Source organism: Notamacropus eugenii, chromosome 3 (assembly GCF_028372415.1).
Source record: "Notamacropus eugenii isolate mMacEug1 chromosome 3, mMacEug1.pri_v2, whole genome shotgun sequence".
NCBI classification, from domain to species: Eukaryota; Metazoa; Chordata; class Mammalia; order Diprotodontia; family Macropodidae; genus Notamacropus; species Notamacropus eugenii.
In genome coordinates, this window is record NC_092874.1 from 119,531,993 (window position 1) to 119,550,758 (window position 18,766).

Below are 18,766 nucleotides of genomic sequence, written 5' to 3' on the forward strand. Positions count from 1 at the left end.
GTAGTAACAAAAGAGTAGGTAAGAAGTTCAGATATTTTAATTGGATCAGTGTTGTGGAGGGCCTTGAATGCCAGGATAAGTAGTCGTCATGGTGATGGTGGTGAAGCCTGAGAACCCTCTCAAGATGCATTATAATAATTTACATTACTTTACAACTAGAATATGAATGTGACTAGAATACAGAATTGTGAAGGGGTGGAGTAAAATGGATTAAGACTGGAAAAGTATATTCAAGCTAGGTTGTAGAGGGTTTCAAATGCTAATGTAAATAATTTATGTTTTATCCTCTAATAGTTGACCATTGAGTAACATCAGCCCTGTGTTAATAGACTCCTGGGAGACTGGTAATGAATAGGCGGTGGTGGGGTAACAGGCAGGAGGGAAGCTGTGGTCTTACGCAGCCACTCAGTACATACTTTCATGCCTGTATTAATTTGGATTTGTTTGTTCTAGGCCAGGGTCAAGACCATTCACCAATAAGAGATAACAGAACCTGAGACCAGGGCCAGCAAACCAATTAGTGTTAGCAGTGGGTGGAGGGGAGAGTCATATGTGTGAGCCAGAACCAGTTCTAAAGGCAGAGACAGGTAGCATACACAGATGAGGAGAATTAGAAGAAGATAAAATTATAATCCAAAACCAGTTTTAAACCAGAATGGGCTAAGTATGAGAGAACAAAGCAGTAGAAGGCAAAATGATGTAGACGGGCTGCTTCCAGAAAACCTTCCTGAGCAGTTAGCCTGGCCCTCAGACAGGAGGCAGGTGGGAAGGCAGAAGGGAGGGCACCGCCTGGGTCCTGAGCTTCTGCTGTCACATCCAAGATGGAAATAGATCTTGCTTTAGGCATGTGCTGTCACTTCCATTTCTTGGTGCCCCCATCAAATGAGAATATCTTCATCAAGGGAAGGGCTTTGTGTTCTCCTGGTTATGTTGCTGCCCACAGAACTTAGTTTTAGAACTCTGCTTAGTTAGGGTCTATAACTCCGAACTACTAATCAACCATCAGAGCAGCATGTCACAGGCTAAATGGTGGGAAGTGCTAATTTCGGAGCTTTTTGAGGTTTAAATATACTTCTGTTCTCTGGTTAATTCTGCCCTTTAAGATTCCTCTCCTGGCCTCAGAATATATTTTCCTAATTGCTTATAGGATTTCCCAGAAATAACAGTTCAAACTCTCTGCATTGTGGTTGATTTCTGTCCAAATCCATCTTAAAGTTGGTGTTGGTTTTCCTTCAAGACACTCAAAGGATTAGAGCCTCATTAAAGCCTCTCTGAGCCCGCTCTTAGTTAAAAATAGATTCAGCAGCTAATAACTAAACCATAAGAGTGATGCCTGCTGCTAGTAAATGGTTGTAGAGGATCAGGTACAGGAATAATCTCATTCAATAGTTGAAGGACACTTTTTAATTATTGCAGTTTATTTTCCTGTGCGATCTAGTCATAAAAATAAGTTATTTTGTTTCAAATCTTCTGTTATCTAAATATGCTGTGGCAATGCTTTTCTAGCCTTAAAAATTGGTACTATGTAACCTCTTAAATGATTGATTAAATGATTTCTGGAGCATTTTTGGTATTGTCAGAGACTGCAGAATATGAAGAAAAACAGCGTCAGCCAGATGTGATTTGTGATTGGTTGACTAACAAAGGCCTTTCTTATATTTTTCAGAGAGAAATTGGGGGAAATGGAGGCACCTTCCAGGAAAAACTACCAGAGGTAAACCAAAATTTGAGTTAGCTACTCACTTGTGAATTTAAAAGTAAATTAGACTTACAAAGAGCTATCCTTAAACAGGAGCTGTCTCTCAAATCAGTGTAAACTTGGACCAGGCCATGCAGCATAGTAGGATGAACACTTGACTGAATAAAAAGCTGTGGTCCCAGCTCTGCTGTCAAGTAGCCATATGGTCTTGGATTGTCATTTCATTCCTTTGGGCCTCAGTTTCCTCATCTTTAAAATGAAAAAGTCTGTTTAGATGATCATTTAGGTCTCTTCTAAACTCCAGAATTCTGTTATGCTTAGTCTCTTGATATGAACTGTAAGAGAGTTTAGAATCCATTGATTTTTAAAAAATTTTTAAACAAAGTCACAATAGCTAAACAATTGTTCTAGCTTCTTTTAAATGCATAAAGAGATGGGTGGTACCTCATTAATAAAATGATAGGTGGAGATGTACCTGGTTTTTTTGAAGAGGAGGCAATCAGGGTTAAGTGATTTGCCCAGGGTCAAACAGCTAGTAAGTGTCTGAGCCTGGATTTTAATTTGGGTCCTCCTGACTCCAAGGCCAGTGCTCTGTCCACTAGCCACCCTGGGAGGTAGCCCAGGTATCTGGGAACAGTCACAACATCAAGCAACATCTCCAAAGTTCTCTTTATGACAGGTCAGGCAGAAGACCCAGGGTAGGCCCTTAAGAAGCACTTAGTACCACCATCAGTGGTGCCACAGTCTTTGCTGCTCTGGATGTGTGCAGGATGATGAGACAGACCCTGGCAAATGGGGATGGGTGGGATCAAAGTAAGCCTGGCAGTCAACCAGAACTGAGGATATGCATCATCACTGGATATGCATTCACCCTGGTTTCTTCAAAAAGAAAGAACAAACAGTTGGCAGGAATTAAATTTGGATGCAATTTATCTCCTGCTTTTTCATTTCCCTTAAATTTCAATGCCCCCTCTTCCCCAGGAAACAATATTAAATATATTTTAATAATATAGACCATATTGCTGGAAGGAAGTCCAGTTTTGGAAATAATTTTATTGATGGTAATGGTTTGCATCTCATCAGTAAGTCTGATTTAGCCAGTTTACTTTCTCTTGATTCTTAAAGGACTGTATAGCCAGTTCTTTTTCTGGCATCCTTAAAGTGTAGAGTGCTCATGATAACACATGCTTCAGCACTTGATCAGGACTGTGGCCTCCTCAGTTAAAGTATAGAGTACAAACTTGTTCACAACTTCTCATCTGGGAGTGACAGTATGGCATAGTGAATATAGAGCTAACCTTGAAGCCAGATCCTGCCTCTGACCCATACTGGCTGTGTGGGTCAGACCTGAGTGGTCACTTAACCCCTCAGTGTTGTTCTTTAATACAAAGAAGGTGCCTGCATGCACTATTTGTTAGGGAATTTACTCACCTGAGAATTCCATGTACCAATGAAATCAGAAGTCTACTATCTATGCCTTTCAGCAGATTAATGTAGAGTTACCTACCTTATAGTAACCTAGATATAGAAAAATGGGTTTTGGAACGCAGGTATAAGATCTGTATTCTTTCCATGATTTTGATGTGTTGGGTAAGAGAACCGTTTGTCCATATTCACTTAAAACCTATATGAAAAATGACAATTTGCTGATGTGTCTAGAATCTGACTTTTAAAAAAGGGGTTGAGTTACCTACCTCCACAAAGTTCTCCATTGATGTCTCATTGTGGCATGAAGAGGGACTTAGATTCTTGAACACTATGCCAAGTAGAACTTTATAAAATGAAAATTTCTCCCACACTGAAAATTAAATACTACTCAGTGACAAACTGTGTCTGCTTTCTGAAGACCAGCCTTGCTCATCACTGGTGAGCTACATATTTGATGAGTTCTTTCATAGCAGGCCTCACATCTGGGCAGTATGCTTTATCTCCTTCAGTGAGTAGTGAAGAGGGGGGAGGAGAATGCTAAAAATCTTAAAAATTTTAGGCTGTCTATAAATATCAACTTATTATTGGTATTTTAAATGTGAACACATTGTCCAGTTACCAAGGACTGGACATATTATTAAAGGAACACAAGTCATACCAATCTTGCAATCTTACTATAAACAAAATAAGACAAAACAAAATTGTAAATCAAAGTGTGGGTGACAAGTTCTTGTTAGGAAAATAAAGGAGTTAATGGAGGTGGTTTTATTATGCTCAAAAGGCAACAAGAAACATCATTTTGTGGAATGATTTTGTCATCTTGTATTGCAGTGTTCATGGTAAATACTTGCAAAAAGACCACCATGAAAATAATTGTGGCTTGTGTGATAACTTATGTTGTTGAACATAAAGATAGAGCAATTCTATAAACTTGATTAAGACCGTTTGAGTTCAATTAGTATACAACTTTGATACTTGGCAACTTTAATATTAAAAAAATGGAAATAATCAAATTTGGCAAGAAAAAATACATTGGAAAGCGTAGTTTGATTTCAAGACTAAGGAGAGAGAGAGGCTTACACGATGCAGAAGACTTATACCTGTACATGAGGAATATTTGAGAAAGGAGTCAGAAGACATTAGACATAGCAAGCATTGTAAAACATAACTAAAACTGAAATGGATAAAATTTTAAAAGATAGGAAATGACTTACTGATGAGTCATTTTTGAATCAGCTGTCTGTGTATAGTCAAAGCACCATCTTATTAGAGCTGAGAGAAATTAATACAGACATGTAAAATAGAGTAAGAATGATAGAAAGATATGACTTGCAGTTAAAACACCTTCAGCTTGATCTGTCTAAAGGAGTTTTGATGCCCAAGATAGCACATGAATGAAGGAGAAGACACACGTAGATTTCAGCAATTTCAAAAGAACTCTAAATAAAGTAAATCAGTTGCCAAATGAGATCAAAAGTTAACCCCCAAATGCGTTAGTCAGAAAGTATTTGATTTATTTGTCAAAAGAGAGGAAATAGCCAGTGTCAGCACCAGTTTAGAATATAAGCTTGTTGGTAAAAATCTTTAACAAAAGGAAGTGGGAAGATTATGAGCAGTATTGTTCCTTAACAGGGAAAAAGTAATGGAAGGGAAAACCAGTTTTTAAAAAGCTTGGTTAGAAGCCCAATTAGACAAAGACCTGGTGAAGGTATTTAAAGATGAAAAAGGAAAGACACCAATAGACAGAGATACAAAAAATACTTAGGTATATCATACCAAATTCTTTTTATCATTGAGGATGGAGGAGCAACCACATTTAGACTCTTTAAGAGCACAATGCCTGGGTGCACTCTAGAGGAAGTTCATATGGCCTTGAAAGAGATCCAAAATACAAGAAAGCACATATAATAGATTAGGTGTATATAGAGGATCCCCATGCTGAAGGCAGTGCAACTTTTGGGGCAATAAGTGATCATTTCTCCAGGTACTTAATAGAGGGAAAGATAACAAAGAAATAGGAAAAATCTTGGACCCAATACATACTGGAAAAGGTAACCTAGGAGCTAGACCTGTATGTCTACTTTCCCATCTATATTCGTATTTTATGAGAATATTCTACACATTCACTGAGGATATCTTATATTGATGGGATTATTAGAAGGAAACAAGCTCTCATGCAAAATTCCACATAACATATCTTTACCATTACATAATTGACTGAATGATTAAGAAAAGACAGGACCCCATCTGTGCTTACTGTTTAATTGACTATAAAATGTTTGAATTTGGTAAAGCAAAATGCTTCCTTTAAAGAGTCTTCCAACAGGATGTCTCCTATGCATATGTAAAAATTATATAAATTCTATGAAAGATGAAACAAAAGAGATATTTGACCATAAAATCAGATGAAACATAAAACAGAGGGCCATATGCTCTAAGGTGTTTGCCAGTGTCATGTAGGATTTCCAGAGCAGAATGCACCCAGATCGAGAAATCTTTTTTGTTGATAAAAAATCATTTTTGTTGATGATGTTGTGCTGACTTCATTAAGAATATTCAAGAGTCTCCTCAATAAGATCATTCTAAAGAATTTGGCCTAATTATCTACACAGGAGAAATGAATGAAGAATGCCTGTTGTTCATTTTATGTTAGTTAGACATTTATTATGTCTGTACTCTGCTAGAAGCTAGGGATAGAAAGACACAGTGAAGTAATGCCTGCTTTCAAGGATCGTACCTCATCCATCAGTAGATAGATAGATAGACAGACAAACAGATGGATGCATACCTAAGTAGTCTTGAGCAAAAGGAAAGTGAATTAAGTTTAGAATTGAACATGAGGAAAATGGGTAAGATTGCCTTTGCCCTAAGATTCCTTTTGAAATAGAGAACTAAATTTTTAATACTAGCATTCTTACCTTGGAGTTATATGGCTTTAGATTATGAAACACCTTGGCCTCTAAAGGAAAGGTACCTGATGGGCAAAAGAAGCATATTACAACTGAGAAAATCATGAAGGAAGAGCAGTATAAAAGATGTCATCAAAGAAAGGTACATGTTGAAAAGAATATAGAGTGATGAAGATGTGATGAAGAGTCATTGAAGAGTACATGTGTTCTCTTAGTATCCTCACAGTGTTAAGAGAATCACATGGGGGACAGAGCCTAGATGGTGGAGTAAAAGTGGGGACTCACTTGAGCTTTCCTCCAGAGCTCTCCAAATACCTTTTAAAAATGACTCAAAACAAATCCTAGAGCAGCAGGACGCGTTAAAAGATGGAGTGAAACAAATATGCAGCCCAAGACAACTTATAAAGTTGGCAGGAAAGGTCTCTTGTACTGACAGAGAAGCACAGTCCAGTGCAGGCCCCACCTAGCACATCCTGGACCCAGCAGGTCAGGAGCAGGCCATGGAAGTGAAACAGCAGTGGCAGCAGCAGCGACAGTGGCTATTTCTAGAACTCCCAGCCCACAAATGGTGAGGGAGTTGAACAACTAGTCAGAAGGAGATTGCAGGGGTCTCTTTGCTAGCACTGAGGCAGGACTCTACTGCTTTGCCCATACTCAGATCAGGATTGTAGCCCTGGGTAGCAGTCCCAGGGTGAGGAGCACTAGCAGAACAGAGCTTGTGACAACAGTGGAGCGGGGGACCCTCCTCACAGTTCCAGAGCAGAAAACGGTGCTTGGGGTCACTCAGAGAACAGAGCACAGGCCAGGAGAAGAGTAAACACCTCTCCTTAGATCATACCACCTTGGAAGAACTGAAACCTTATGGGTCCCTAGAAGTATATCTGAAAATAACTGCAAAACCCATAATAATTGAAAAATTATTGGACTACCTTAAAGCCATGATGAAAAAAAGCCTAGACATCATCTTTCAGGAAATTATCAGGGAAAACTGTCCTGATAGTCTAGAACCAAAGGATAAAATAGAAATTTAAAGAATCTGCTGGTCACCTCCTAAAAAAGATCCCAAAATGAAAACTGCCAGTAATATTATGGCCAAATTCTAGAATTACCTGATCATGGAGAAAATACTGCAAGCAGCCAGAAAGAAGCAATTCAATTATTGTGAAGCCATAGTCATAAGACTTAGCAACTTCTGTACTAAAAGATCAAAGGGCTTGGAATATGATATTTCAGAAATTAAAGGAGCTAGGATTACAGCCAGTCCTATCCAGCAAAACTGAATATAACTTTTCAGGGAAAAAAGTGGACATTCAAGGAGATAGAGAACTTTTAAGCATTCTTCATGAAAAGACCAGAGCTGACTAGAAAATTTGACTTTCAAATACAAGACTCAAGAGAAGCATGAAAAAGGAGAACCAGACAATGTCATAGCACAACAGGTAGCCAATCAGGAGAACTTCTTGTGCCCAGGGCTATTTGACATACCAAGAAGACTTTGCAGTGACTGAGAGTAAAACTCAGCTGGATATAGAGAAAATCAACAACTCTGAAGCCAATTAAGCTCATATCAGCCTTGAAGCAGACCCTGAACCATTTGGTAGCTTATGGACCTTCCAGAAACATCCTTATCTTCAGACACTCCCCTAATTTTTCGTTACAGAGCTCTTAGACACATCTTGTTTTATGGTTTTTGGAGATATCCCCTTATCTTATTTTTTGAGCTCAAGCCTTGAACTTCTTATCACCAGGGAAGTGTTCTGATTTGTGTATCAAAGAACCACCACACTGAATGAATTCCTCACTCTCCCTGTTTCATGTTTCCACTCCCTAGAGGAAATGTGCTCCCAGTCTCATTCCTTTCTAGAACTGCCTAATTCCCACCTTTCTTACCCAATACCCTGCCTTCTTTTGTTTAAAAAAATATAAAAACCTCACTCTTTCTTCCTCCCCTTCAAACAGATGAGAATTCGGTTTCACTGTTCAGCTTGCAAGCTCCTTCTCAGACAATTAATGCATTCATAATCTTTGGGGAGAGAGAGAGGGAGAGGGAGGAAGAGAGAGAGAGAGAGAGAGAGAGAGAGAGAGAGAGAGAGAGAGAGAGAGAGAGAGAGAGAGAGAGTGTTACATGAAGACATTAAGCACATGTGGTGAACCTTCTCTGGTAAAATTAAAGGAGAACATAGGCAAGAGTTTAACAGGAGTGGTAGTCATTGGTGCTTTGCCGTCTTTATCATTGGAGGTGATCCCACATTAATGAAATCACAAAGTCATTTGTGCCTTTGGTTTAAACATATGAAGCATTTATTCAGTTGTAGTTCTATCTAGTACTGGAACAACTGAAATTCAATTTATAAGTGCCCATCTACTTTGCAATCCAAGAACTTCAGAGTTACTATCTAATTAAAATGATACGGACAATCTTCTGCAAAATCTTTTCTGGTAAAATTCTCATGGATTTCAAAAACAAGTTTTACTCTGTGAGGTTGGAAATAAGGCCTTACTGCTAAGTTGACTCAATTCATAAATGCTTTTTCTAGATTATAATTAGCAGTATGGGTCTTTCCAGGATGACTGAAGAACCAACAGCAGTTTGTTGTTAGCCAGCTAGGTAGAAATGATACATCAGCTTTCTGTTTCTAAAGGATCATTAGATGGTCATAGAAGCTCCTAAATATTTGACTGTATCAAGACCAAACCAACAGTGACTCATCCGAGTATCTTTATTTGAATGTATTTCTCATAATGATACCTTGCTCTACCTCATTGTACAAAACAGTCAGTTCCATACAATCTGGGATGAAGTTTCTTTGATAAGTTGCTGAGTCATTTTACAATTTTACGGTCGTTTTCATGTCTTGTAGCATACTTTTGTTCACTTCATGTGCAGTATATGCATTTTCAAAGTATTAATGAGTGTATATAACATTATATAGTTGGCAGATGCTGAAGTACATTTGCCAATACTTCTTGAACAAGTGTAAATTTAGGTTATTTTATATTCTCAGATTTCATTTGGAAATTTTCATTTTATATTTACTAGGATTTTTAGTTTCAGTTCCCCTTCACCCATATCAGTTTCCTTATGCACAAACTCCTGATTTTATGTCTTCCTTACTAAATTACAATGACTTTCAATTAAATAGCCCTAGTAAAGTACAGTCTCATATACATCCATATAGACTGAGTACAATGGATATACAGTCATCTTCCTAGAAAAGAGGGATGGAAAGTTCCATGCTAACAGGTTGTAGCTTGTTCAGCATTAATGCAAATTTCAAGGTACAAACTATTAGGTGAAATTCTCTTTGAACTCCACAGGTTCTGTTCCCCACATGCTCCTGACTCCTTCCATTTGTCTTCTTTTTCTCTACTTATTGATTTTAAACTTGATAAAAAATGTTATTTGTTTCTTTTGTCCCTTCCTTTTTCCTTGTCAGTTGGGCCAGTAGTTGAAAATCCCCCTTCCTCTCCTCCCTTTGAACTTCTAATGTTCATATTCTTTTCACTGTGCATTGTACTAAAATGTTTCTCTTTCTTTCGTTCATTAATGTTCTTCAGTATATTCTGAAATTTTTTTCAGATTCTTCTTTTAAGATCTCTACTAAATATTCTAAAGTATCAGGTTTTCCCCTACTTTAAAAAAAATTTTTTTTTTTGTTAAATATTTCCCGGTTACATGTAAAAAAACTTTTTAACAATTGCTTTTTAAAATTTTGAGTTCCAAATTTTCTCCCTCCCTCTGGCACTTCCCTTTCCTTGAGGACACAAACAATGTAATGTTTTTGTACATGTGAAGTCATGCAAGGCAAATTTCCAGATTAGCCATGTTGCAAATGAAAATATGACCAAAATAAAAGAATAAAATAAATAGAGGAGGAAAGGGATGCTTACAACTGGATTCAGAATTCATCAGTTTTCTCTCTGGAGGTGGATAGCATTTTTCATCATGGTTACTTTGCAATTATCTTGGGTCATTGTCTTGATCATAAGTAAGTCTTGCTTGGTATATTATCCTACTAACACCTACTGTGTTCTCCTGGTTCTGCTCACTTTACTTTGCCTTAGTTCATAAAAGTCTTCTCAGGTTTTTTTGAAACTATCCTGCTCATCATTTCTCATAGCACAATAATACTGCATCACAATCATATCATAACTTGTTCAGCCATTCAGCAGTGATGGGCATTCCCTTAATTTCCAATTCTTTGCCCCCATAAAAAGAGCTGGTATAAATATTTTTGTACAAAAAAAGGTATTTTCTCTTTTCTTGGATCTCTTTGGGATATAGACCTAGTAGTAGTATTTATTGCTGGATCAATGGATTGTTTTATAGCTCTTTGGGCATAGTTATAAATTGGTCTCCAAAATGGTAGGACTAAATCACAACTCCACCCAATTTGTGTCCCAAATTTTCCATATACCCTTTATCATTTATGTCCCAAATTTTCCATATACCCTCCACCATTTGTCATTTTCCTTTTCTGTCTTGTTAGCCAATCTGATGGGTGTGAGGTGGTATCTCATAATTGTTTTAATTTACATTTTTAATCAGAACTGATTAATAGCATTTTTTATGTAACTATTGATAGACTTAATATCTTCTTCAGAAAACTGTCCGCTCATTTCCTTTGATAATTTATAAACTAGGAAATGGCTCTTCTTTTTGTATATTTGGCTCAGTTCTGTATATAGTTGAAAATTGAAACTTGTAAAAAATGCTCCCAATTTTACATTTTCTTTCTAATTTTGGCTACATCAGTTTTATTTGTATAAAAGCTTTTTAATTTCATGTAATCAAAATTATCCATTCTCCATCCTGTGATGTTCTGTTTTTCTTATTTGGTCACAAACTCTTCCCTTATCAATAGATATGTCATGTAAAATTTTCAGTACTCCTCTAATTTACTTATGATATCACCTTTTATGTCTAATTCATTTATCCATTTTAATGTTATCTTGGTATATGTTATGAGATTTTGGTCTATGTCTAGTTTCTGCCAAACTGTATTCCAGTTGTCTCAAAAATTTTTATTGATGTTGAATTCTTACCCCCAAAGCTTTGATCTTCTAGTTTATCAAACACTAGATCACTGTTTTCATTTACTTTGATGTATTGTGTACTTAATCTTTTCCCCAATCAACCACTCTGTTTCTTAGCCATTATTAGATTATTTTTTTGTGTGTGACTATCACTTTGTATTATAGTTTAAGGACATCTAGATGGCACAATGGGTAAAGAACTGGGTTTAGAATCAGAAAAACTCTTCTTTATGATTTCAAATCTGTCCTGAGACACTTAGTAGCTATGCAACCCTGGGCATGTCACTTAGCCATGTTTACCTTGATCACTCACCTATAAAATTATCTAGAGAAGGAAATGACAAACCACTCCAGTATCTCTGCCAAGAAATTCCCAAAATGGAGTCATTGAGATATGACTGAAACAGCTGAACAAACCAAAATGTAGTTTGAAATCTGGAACTACTACTCCTCCTCCCTTCACATTTTTTCATTGATTATCTTGATATTCTTGACCTTTTGTTCTTCCAGATGAATTTTCTACTATTTTCCTAGCTCTACAAAAAATAACTTGATAGTTTGGCATGGCACTTAATAAGTAAATTAATTTAGGTAGAATTATCATTAGAGAAATTGATCTGTAGTGTTCTTGCTCTGCTTTCGCTTTTCCTGGTTTAGGTGTTAGGACCATATTTGTCATCAAAGGAATTTTGTAGGACTCTTTCACTTATTTTTTCAAGTAGTGTATATAGTGTTGGGATTAATTGTTGCTTAAATGGTTGATAGAATTCACCTATAAATCTCCCTGGACCTTGGGATTTTTTACTTTGGTAACTCATTAATGGTTTGTTCATTTTCTTTTTCTAAGATAGCCCTATTTAAGTATTCTATTTCCTCTGATTTTTTCTTTTCTTTTTAATAGTTTTTAATTCTCCCCCCAAATTACAAGACAATTTTTAGCACTCATTTTTACAAGATTTTGAATTCCAAATTTTTCTCCCTCCCCCTCTTCCAAATGGTAGGCAGTTTGTTACGGGTTATGTATGTGCTATCATCTAAAACATATTTCTATACTAGTCACAGTAGTGAAAGAAGAAACAAATCAAAAGGAAAAAGCAACAAAAAATAAAGTAAATGAAAAAAGTATGCTTTGATCTGAATTCAGAGTCCATCAGTTCTCTATCTGGATGTGGACAGCATTTTCTTTTGTGAGTCCTTTGTACTTGTCTTGGATCATTGTGTTGCTAAGAAGAGCTGAGTCATTCATAGTTGATTATCACACAGTGTTTCTGATACTGTGTGCAGTGTTTTCTTGGTTCTGGTCATTTTACTTTGCATCAGTTCGTACAAGTCTTTCCAGATTTTTCTGAAATCTGCTTGTTCATCATTGCTTTATTGCACAATAGCGTTCCATTATGTTTATATGCCATAGCTTGTTTAGCCATTTTTCAGTTGATAGACATACCTTCAATTTCTAATATTTTGCCAACACAAGAAAGGCTGCTATTAATATACTTTTGCACATCGTGGGTCCTTTCCCCCTTTTTACGATCCCTTTGGGATACAGACCTAGTAGTGGTATTGCTAGATCAAAGGGTATGCAGTTTGGTTGCCCTTTGGGCATAGTTCCATATTGCTCTCCACAATGGTTAGTTCACAACCCCACCAACAGTGCAATTAGTGTCCCAGTTTTCCCATATCCTCTTCAACATTTATCATTTTCCTTTGGGGGGTCGCATATTAGCCCATCTGATAGGTACTTCAGAGGTGTTTTATTTGCATTTCTCTACTCAAAAGTAACGTGGAGCACTTTTTCATATGTCTTTAGATAGCTTTATTTTCTTCATCTGAAAACTGCCGGTTCATATCCTTTGACCATTTGTTGATTGGGGAAGGTCTTGTATTATAAATTTGACTCAGTTCTCTACATATTTGAGAAATGAAACCTTTATCAGAGACTCTTGCTGTAAAGATTGTTTCCCAGCTTTCTGCTTTCCTTCTAATCATGGTTGCTTTGGGGTTTTTTGTGCAAAAGCTTTTTAATTTGATGTAATCAGAATTAGCTTTTTTTAAATTTCATAATGCTCTCTGTCTCTTGTTTGGTCATGAACATATAAGTCCCTTAATTTCTCCTTTAAAAATTTGGATGCTTTACCATTTGGTGCATATATGGTTAGTATTGATATGACTTCATTGCCTATGGTACATTTTAGCAAGATGGAGTTTCCTAGATGTTAAAAGTGACATCATCCTCAGATTGATATTTGTAAGGCAATTAACTCTTCTCTCATAGAAAGAATTAACTTTTAAAAGGGAACAGAAGATTTCACCTAGAGAGGGATATTGAGATAATTAGTGTTTTTACTAACATAAGAAACAGATGGAAGTCCATCCATTACTGAAAAGGAAAATGCTTTTGATCTATTACACAGTTATAGAGGTAAAGTAGGTGCTCATATCGGGCACGCATCCTTTCCTTTCCTATACCTCTGAGAGAAATCTTAGTTTCTTTCAAAGCACATTGAGTACCCTATGTTACAGAAGACCTTTCTTCCAAACCCCAGTTGTTAAGTCTTTTCTTCCTCTTAAAATAACTTTACATTATTTTCTATGTCTTTACCTGGATACCCATTATGTCCCTCTACTGGAATGTCAGCTCCTCAGGGCAGAGGCAGTGTTGTTTTTGTTCTTGTCTTTGTATTTTTGCCTCTAGTGTCTTGAATATAGTAGATGTTTAAATAAACATTTATCAGTTGAATGAGATCATTCAGTTGTTTTCAGTGGTGTCTGACTCTTCCTAACTCCAGTTCAGGTTTCCTTGACAAAGTGATTTTGCCATTTCCTTCTCCAGCTCATTTTACAGATGAGGAAACTGAGGCAAACAGGGTTAGTTGACTTGCCTACAGTCACATAGCTAGTAAGTGTCTGAGACCAAATTTGAACTCACAAAGACAAGTCTTCCTCACTCTATGCCTGGTACTCTATCCACTGTGCCATCTAGGTGCCCCTGAATAAAATAATTATAAAAAATTCTTTAACTCCTCAGTAGTCCAGCCTAGTTTATCTCTTTTGAGTATGAACAGTTTAAATGGCACATTTTGACATTGACTTATAGATCATTTTACTCAACTAGAAACTCTTAGTTTAACAGCATTGTCCTTTACATGTAGATTTCAAAACTGATTGTTAAACCACATTCTTATGGATACTTTTTCTAGATAAGCAAAATAAAGCAAACCGAAACAGTTATCTGGGTAATTTAAACCTAAATAAAGCAAATTTTGTCCCACTCATACAGATCTTTTATTGGGGGTGGGGGGAAGTCTGAATTATTCAGAGATTTTCTCCTTCACTATATTTCTGTTAATTTATATAAATATTTTATTTATTCTACTTTAAAAGGATTGAAAGACTTTAATTAGGTTTTACCAGAACACCTTTTAGAGTTCTTTCACCAAATGTGGTTAAGAAGGTATTTTAGATTTCATCTGGTCATGAGAATCCATTGTATTTAGTGGAAAGAGCCCTGGATTTGATGTCAGAAGACCTAGATTTAAATTACAGATTTTCCCATAATTATATAATCATAAAGAAAATCCTTAACTTTTAACAGTTTAATTCAACAAATATCTTTTAACTGTCTCTGTGCAGAGAATTGTGCTAAGCCACTAGGGATGGGGAAAGACAGTCCCAGTCTTCCTTGAGCCTGTGTACCAATGAGAGATGAGCTTGCATATAGATAATGCTCTTGCAGGGCTTTATGAAGACAAATCTTGTCAGAGAGAAGGGTTTTGTGTGTGGGCCTAGTCACAGATCCACCTTGATTATTTGGGGAATGGTCTCACTAGGTCAGATAAACGCATACCCACGTTGGCCGCAGCGTGATGGAATTTTCAGCTACATAAATCTCCATGATATCTGTTAATTTGTTAACAGAGTGATAGCCTACTTTGGTGTCAGACTACTCCCAACTAACAACATCACAGATTCTTGAAATAGTGAAGACATATTGAAGAAGTAATGACCATAGCATGCTGTATTTTAGACCAGCAGTTCAGTTATAATCTTTGAAAATGACTTTCATTAGATGGATTACCAAGGGATGAAATTTTTTAAAAAAATCATCCATAACCCTTTAAAATGTATTTTATTTATAAAGGAAATCATTTTACTCACATTTATTTCTATGGCTTTTAGATCTGACTTATTTCCTACCATATTTTAAGGCTTTATTGACTTTCTATTTTAGAAGGGAACATAAACTTTCCTATTTTACTGTGTATATGTAACTTAAAACAAACAATATAACCAGACAAAACTGCAAATTTATATTGTTAAATCTGTAAATTTCCTAGTATTGATGTCAATTCTCTTCCCTGTGTTAAAGGTAATTTTGATTTGAGATAGCTAATTCCTCTTTCGCCTTTCTTAATCTGCTTTTTGTTACCTTTTCATTTTTTACCTTTATTATTTTGACATGGTTGGTTGATTGTGGTTATACAACTTAAAATTCTTTTTAGCCAACCATAACATTCAGTATTCTAACTGATGTGGTATTATAGTTGCTTTAATCTTTGTTTGGAAACGTGTTTTTTATTTTATCTATGAGGTACCTAGTGTTCTGTTTAGGTGTTCACTACTTCTGTCTCCAGGTCTTCATTTTGGCTTCTTTGGGAAAGATATTTTTGATTTGTGAACTTTTCTTTAAAATCTTTTGACTATTAAAATTTTCCAACCTTCAATCAGTACGTTAGATTTGATAGCAATATGGTTCTGGATTATGATTAAAATATCAATTTTTCTAATCCAAACTTTGGACATCTAACTGGCATTTTGTGATATCATTGGTTCTTTTCAACAACCCTTGATTAGGTGCCCACTGAATGCAACTAAGTAATAGTTATTCAAAGATAAAGAATGATATATGAGAATTAACAAAGAAAATAATTGAGAAAATTAGTAACTTCAATAACAAAATAGAAAAAAACCTAATCCACAAAATCATTAGTTTTTCTATACAGCAATAACAAAATCAGAGGAAATAATAAATAGAGAAATATCTTTTTTTTGTAACTGAAAAATAAACAGAAGATCTGGGAGTCAATCTACCAAGACACACTAAAGATTTATGTAAATGCTATTACAAAAGTTCCTTAAAAAAATAAAGAATGACGGATAATTGGGTCTGTATCAATACAATAAAAATGACAACAGTAGGGAAATTAATTTATATATTTAGCATTATAAAAGCCAAATTATCAAGGAGGTGAGATGTGTAAAGAGAGCTAAATAAAATAATGTAATTCATTTGGAGGACTACTTAGCCCCCAAGGAAGCCATTGATAAAAAGAAAGTTCCTGTTTACTTTAAAATATTCATAGCAGTACTCTTTGTGATAGCTCAAAATCAGAAACAAAGTAAATGCCTGTTACCTGGGGAGTGACTAAACAATTGTGGAACATTATTGTAATGGAATATTACTACGCTGTAAGAACTGATGAATGTGATAAATATAGAGAAGCATTAAAAGATCTATGTGTGTATATATACATGATGATTCAGGGTGAAGTAAGCAGAGCCAAGAAAACAGTATACACAGTAACTATAACAAAAAATCAGAGGTAAATGTAACAAAATGATAAAGATCAAGTAGGACTCAAATAAAGAGATATAAGAAAACACCCCAAATCATCCCTCTCTGGAGGTGGGAAGTCCACAAGTGTTACATATTGCTCATATTTTTGGACTTTTTCAACATACTGATTAAATGTGCTGCTATTTTTTTCTCTTTAAAAAATAGTATTTGTAATATGGAATGGTTTCCTGGGAATGAGGAAGTGGGATGGATACTTCAGAGCAATAATGATGTAAGAAACAGAAAATATCAGTAAAAAACTTATTTTAAAAAGGAATTCATTTGGGGAACACCAGCTCTACAATCTGAAAGAAGAGAATTTTAAAAGGTAGAAATGAAAGGGAAATAGCACTTGTAGACCTGAAAATTATATTATGAAGCAATTAATCAAAATTATTAGATATTGTCTAAAAATATCAGAAATAACTGAACCCATTTACCTACAGTGTTAGATAAATCCTAGAGTGTAAATTAAGAGGGGAAAAAACTCCCTATTTGAAAAGTACTTCTGGGAAAACTAGAAAGCATTTTTGCAAAAATTAAGTTTAGAAAAATACCTTACACCACAATAACCTCAAATTGGACATGGCCAGAATATTAAAGATCACACTAAAAAAATTAGAAAAGAGCAGTATCCGGTGCTTTTCATAGTCCACATATGATTGTAATAGAATATTATTGTTCCTCAAGAAACCGTTAATGTAAAGAATTCAGAATAGTAGGGAAATTTTACATACATTTATTCTGGATGAAGCAAGTAGAGCCAAGAAAACAACATAGACAATGACTGAGTCAAGGGAAATGGAAAGAACAAAAAAGAACTAAATTGATCACCTTGCAATTATACTGATCAGTTACAAACCTTTTGTTGTTCATTGTTCAGTCTGACTTCTTGTAATCCCACTTAATTTGTAGACACAGTTACTTTTTAGAAACTAAAGTGAGATACTAAGAAACAAAATATTCCTTCCTCCTCCCCATACTCTCCCAATAAGTACATACAGAGTCCAGGAGAAATGGGATCTTAAGCTATGGGAGTGCTTGTGGCTGAGGGGTAACTCAAAGCCCCTGAAGACCTGGAGTCCTCAAGACTCCCTTGAGTACTACTGTGAAGCCTTTTTGCTGCACTCCTTATAGAGCCTTGAAGCTGCCTTTTTCTCATCACATCAGGTCCATCTGCCATCAGGTGTTCCAGGGACACTGCTCCCATGGGAAGTCCAGAATCCTTCAGGTTACAAGGTTCTTTTCCTGACAAATGGAGGAGGGATTAAGGAGGTAAATCGGACAGAGATTGAAGTTGAGGCCAGAGTTCTGCCCCTTCCACTTCCTCAAGTCAGTAAGCTTTCATTAAGTGCCTCCTCTGGGCCAGGCACTGTGGTAAGCACTGGAGTAGTTCTTTCTCAGGCTGAAAGGGCTCTCTTTTCTGCTGCTAGACATTTGCATGTCTGGGTTCCAGACAGACTTGCTATTTCATATAAATGGTCTACAGAAGATGACTGTTTCCTCATTCGGTACCAATAACCCCTTTCATCTAGTGGTTTTCAACGATTTCTGATTTGATTGAGGATCTATCACATTGAGTCTAAAGTTTTTATTGATACAGTAGTGATATGTAGGCCTTTTTCACACCTAGCTTCATATCCAGTTGATTGATTGGTTGTCCACATCTGATGAAGGTGTCAGGGCATAAGCATCTTGTCACACACCCCTACACTTACACTTAGATACTTTGTATTTTGTATACTGTATCTCTCAAGTATAATATAAGAGCCTTGAAAACAGAGACTTTGATTTTTGTCTTTGTACCTCAGCATCTAGGACAGTGTTTGATACATGCTGGCTAATAGTTATTGACTTGAATTTCAGTAACAGTTACAGATTTTTGGTGATTCCTATACATACATACATATATATATATATTCCTGCTTTCCCTTTTCTCCTCTTCTTCGTTTCATTTGCACCATTCCTGAAGCCCCTGAATAATCCTAGTGATAAATCTGCATCAAGCAAATGGTTTTGAAGTGAAACTAGGTATAAAAGGGACAAGTGCCATCTACCTTTCTTGAAGAGAAGCCCTTT